This window comes from Pongo abelii, chromosome 10 (genome assembly GCF_028885655.2).
Source record: "Pongo abelii isolate AG06213 chromosome 10, NHGRI_mPonAbe1-v2.0_pri, whole genome shotgun sequence".
In the NCBI taxonomy this organism is placed as follows: domain Eukaryota; kingdom Metazoa; phylum Chordata; class Mammalia; order Primates; family Hominidae; genus Pongo; species Pongo abelii.
Window position 1 is genome coordinate 57,102,718 of NC_071995.2, and position 5,111 is coordinate 57,107,828.

The following is a 5,111-nucleotide window of genomic DNA, read 5'->3' on the forward strand; positions in this document are numbered from 1 at the left end:
CATTGTCAGTTACGATAGCTCTTATATTCTGTATGGTATTTATTTGCTTAGTTTGCTTAAAGCATTTTTACATACTTACATAACTTAATCCTAACAAATTATCCACAAAAGGTGGAGTGAGAAACATCATGATAAAATTTTTATTGTCAGGAAAATAAAGCTTTAAAATGTGTATTGAAACTCGTAACATATTTAGTAGCAATGTTTCTGCGCTGGTAACCTCCACACCACAGATTTCACTTTGCCAAGCATTCTTAACTGTATTTTGGAAAAAATATTGACATATATTGTTAGCATTAAGAAGCAAATACTTAGAAGCAATTATTACTATAACCTCTACCCATGTGCTACTTATCTCTAAAGAACTTGGAGCCATTAAAAAAATAGTTTTTTTCCTCATAATTGCCTTGCAAAGTAGGTTAAATAAAGGTGTGGACAAAAGTTATCTGAAAAAGAACTTGGAGGAAAGACTATTCTGGTGAACAGTTTGCAAATTAGGAAGACCACAGTCCTCTGTATAAAAGGAAGGTGCTTTCTAGGGAACAAAGAGAGGGTTCAGTTTTTTTGTTTTTTTTTTGAGATGGAGTCTCGCTCTGTCACCCAGGCTGGAGTGCAGTAGTGTGATCTGGGCTCACTGCAAGCTCCACCTCCCGGGTTCATGCCATTCTCCTGCCTCAGCCTCCCGAGTAGCTGGGACTACAGGCGCCTGCCACCACACCCCACTAATTTTTTTGTATTTTTTTTAGTAGAGACGGGGTTTCACCACGTTAGCCAGGATGGTCTCCATCTCTTGACCTCATGATCCACCTGCCTTGGCTTCCCAAAGTGCTGGGATTACAGGCATGAACCACCGCGCCTGGCCAGAGAGTTCAGATTTTATAGCAAAAGTTTCCACCCAGGTTTCCAGTCAGATCTGTTTATGCAAATGAAAGATTGCCACTTGTTTAGTTCTGATTGGTCAATAAGCTGAGATCTGATTGGTTGAGGCAGTTAAGCTGTGATTGATTGGTTGGTTTAGGTGAGCATTGAAAAGTCTCAAAGTTAAAAAGCTACAGTTTTCCAGGGTTTTCAGGCAACTCAAAGAATATGTGTAACCTCTACTCACCAAATGGCCACTTGGCTCTATTTTAAATTTAGGCCCAGTTAGCTACTTGGGATCCATCATGAAGGACTGGCTCTTTCAGGTTCACATTTGTTCACCAAGTGATGAACCTCATTTTAGAGTGTGGAGATTGGAACTTAGGGAAGTGATTTGTAACTTTGCTCTAGCTTGAGACTTGGCTTGGAAATAACCCTGAGCCTCCTAAGGTTTGGAATACCAGCATTGACAGCAGTACCTGAGTGCACCTCAGAAGTCTACTCAAAGAGGTGAGGCTATTAGGTGGTAAACTGCTGAAGAGAACCCAGTGCTAACAAGACAGAGGTGATGCATACAGTCCCTTTAGACACCAGTTAGCTCAGGCCTGGTCTCTAATTTAGTCAAATCCAAATAAGTATTTTTACATGTGTATTTTTCTAATTAGCTCTCACTCTTTTAGCTGGAGTCCAGAGATAAAAGACACATGCTTAAGATTTCTTCTACCTTAGTAAAACTAGGTCTAGTATTTTACCAGCACTTGGAGAAGAGATCTGTACAGAATTAAAAAAAAAAAATACCTGACAAAGTAAAACTGATATCAAGATAGGCAGGGTGTTATATTAACCTGGGGTGGAAGGCATGTTTGACAGGAGTAAATATTAAAGAAAGAAGTTAATATGTCATATTTTTAAATTATTTTATTTGAATTTTTATTAAAGTGCTTTCTATATTTTTAAGGTTTGAGCAGTATGGAGGAGAAAGCTACATATATATATAGATTTATATGTAATTTTTCTATGAATATTTTTAAAGAACTGTATCACTAAGTTCATATGTCTTGCATGTATTGGGAAAATGGGTAGTTGTAGAGGGTAGGTGGCTTGCTGTGGCCTAATTTGATATTACAGATATAATCTTGTAAGTTTAGATTTATTAAAATTAAGACAGTTTAAAATGTAAAGACAGGCACAGGAAAAATCAGTGTGATTCTTATATTTATTATGAATAATTAGATATGTATGTAAACTAAAATAGTATCTCTAGATTATTTTTGGAGAAAGTCCTGCCACTCCCATGTTTTAAAGACCATTTTTTTTTAATTAATTAAATAAATTATTTCTTGCAGTGAGAAAGGAGTTTGGAGACAGAAAGACGGAAGAGTTGATATTCCGCTCAGAGATGTCAATTTTCAAAGAAATGTCTGCCCATTATGGATGCACTACAAATACTAAAGTCTGTGCAATATATATTTTGAAAAGAATTTTTTTCATGGAACTGTAATTTTCATTCATAAGAATATATTTCCTGACTTAGCATTTTATTGACTAGATTAAAATTTTATTCCCCAAAGTAAGTGTGTGTGTGTGTGTGTGCGTGCGTGCGTGTGTGTGCATTCCTGAGGATTATTCTAAGGCTGAACTCCTTCATAGAAATGGAATTTTTCTCTCTATGCTCACATTTTAAAACAGCTCACCCAAGTCAGGCAGAGACTGCCAACCCCTTGGTTTCTAATTCTTTGTGCTAGTTCTATTAGAGGGGGTAAGTGTAAACTGACAATGGGAAACAATACACCCTTTCTCATATTCTTTATCAACATACATAAACTGGAAGAAAGAAAAAGAAAGAGAGGGGTACGGAGGGAGGAAAGGAGGGAGAAGAAAGAGAGAGGAGGGGAAGTAGGAAGAGAGGAGAAGGGGACTGTAGTGGGGGAAAGAGAGGAGAGACAGAATCTTTCCACTAAAGTTAGCATCTGAGAGAGAGGCCCATGGAATTGAATTTTTTTTTATCCCTTTGGCAAACCAGCATTTGGCCTTTGCTTTGGTTATCCTGAGATAGCGCTTTGTTTACCTGAGCTAGCTGGCCATCTCAGCTGTGACAATTTAAAATTAGGCCACTATTTATAATTCAAGCTATGTGTAAACAAAACAAAACACAATACAACCAATGAAGGAGGTCTGTTTGTTTGTTTTTTTAAAAGGTAGGGGCGTTTTGTAAATCAGACAGAGATAGCTTTCTTGAATAAAATGACATTTTTAGTTATTTCTTTGTCTTGAACTTTCTCCTGAAGCACCTTTTGGCTCACTAGTCAAGAGGAACAGAAGAGTAACTGAAGGAATTCTAAACATCCCCAAAGCCTCTAGTGATACTCCAAATGTGTCTTTTCAAGAGGTTGGCAACTTGTAGGGAGGGTGGATATACCTTAATTATTCAGTCACTTTTAACGTTTTACCTAAACTATTTGTCAAATAAGTAGTTTTTGCATTGCTTTAACTGTATACAGCCATCATTTGATTATACATTCTATCAAATATTGATTGCTTGATTTCAGGTTTAATTTTAAGATTTGAATGGCTGACTCCTTAGCTTGCTCAATTGTATTCTTTGTCTCTGATTACTTACTCCATAGAACACTGCTTACCTTTAAATAAAATGTATTAAACTCCTTTGTTTTCAGATGCTCTAATATTTATGCCTATTGGGGATTCATACCCTAATAACTTGGGCTGCTAGTCTGTCATAAAATATAAACTCCAGTCATATTAAATGTGGTAGACTTGCCCTAAAAGTCAGATGTATACCTTCAATATACCATGGAATTTGTAATACAAATAAATTACTTTTTTTTATATTGGTTTTAAAATAAGAAATTGTAGTCTCTTGAGTTCTAGAGTTTCTGTAAGAACAACAGAAGGAGCGCTCAGCTAATGTTTAGTACCCATATGCTTCATTAAAGTGACCAGATGCTTGCATTTGTCAAGGGAAAAGGGGAATTGTTTTCTTCTCTCTCAAATATTTCCTTCAAAAAGTCTATCATGGATACATTTTGTGCCTTCACTGCCCTTTTTAAATACTTATTATTCATGCCTTACTATAAGAACATTACAACTGGTAACAAACTGCTTTTAAACTTGGGGTTTCAGATTTTCTAAAGCCAAAAATTTATTGTGTTTATTGGTTTTTTTATGTAGTTCTGTAGTTTAGTATTACAAAAATTTATATCAGAATTATCATCCTGCCTACATAGTCCTAAAACTAAATTTATAATGTAAAGCAGGCATGATCCTGTTTATTTTTTTAAAGGCTGAGTTCCAACACATTTTAAATCTCAGTAAAATGTGGCTTCTTTTCTCAATAAATACTGTCAGGAAAAATTGTCCAAACCTTGGAAATGGAAGAAGAGATTATGGAGCATCCTTTAAATGAAGTGCTATGTTTTGTCTGTTGAATTTTTCAAGGTTTATCAGATTCTGAAGAGGTGTGCTCCTTTGAGTGACCTCTTATTGACGAGGTTAAATGTCTCAAACCTTTTAGTCTCAGGACCCCTTTACACTCTGAAAACTTTTTGAGGGTCCTAAAGACTTTCATTTATGTGCATTTTATCTATTGATATTTGCCATACTATAAATTAAAGCTAAGCAATTAAAATATTATACATATATGTATTAATTTATTTTAAATAACAATAATAATTCCATTGCCTATTAGCATGGGACACTGGCTTATTTTTATAAAAAATAATTTTTATTTCGAAATAAAATTTTCAGGTGAAGAGTGATGTTGTCTTTACAATTTTGCAAGTTTCTTTAACATCTGGCTTGATAGAAGGTAGTGGATTAGCATGTCTACTTCAGCCTTCAATTGGTTGCACTCTGTTATTTTGGTGGAAGTATATATAAAATATCTGGTACCACACAGGTATGTATGGAGTTGGAAAAAAGAGGAATATTTTAACACCCCTTTCCTATAATTGTGGATGTTTTTCTTTGATATTACACCAAAAGTTGGCAAGTGGTAGTTTCTTAAAGGTTAGTTGCAATGGGGAATCTGAAGCCATATTGATGAGCTTTAAAACTATTCCTTTTGAATCTGTTGGCTTATCTTGCATATTAAATGGGCCATTTATCTATGTCAAATTATGTAACATTATTTAATGGTCATATAGAAATTATTGGTTTATGGATATATGCAGATTTTCTAAATGTTGACATGTTTGATTGCCCAATATTAAAATATCAAATCTGTCTGTGTTACT

General features: G+C 35.0%; 1 long non-coding RNA gene across 1 annotated transcript; it reads left to right on the forward strand.

The window, feature by feature from the left end:
• Positions 1-926: 926 nt before the first annotated feature.
• Positions 927-2,428, forward strand: LOC103892073 (uncharacterized). Its single transcript, XR_656308.4, has 2 exons — positions 927-1,368; positions 2,205-2,428. It is a non-coding gene; the product is annotated as an uncharacterized LOC103892073 (long non-coding RNA).
• The last annotated feature ends 2,683 nt before the right edge of the window (positions 2,429-5,111 follow it).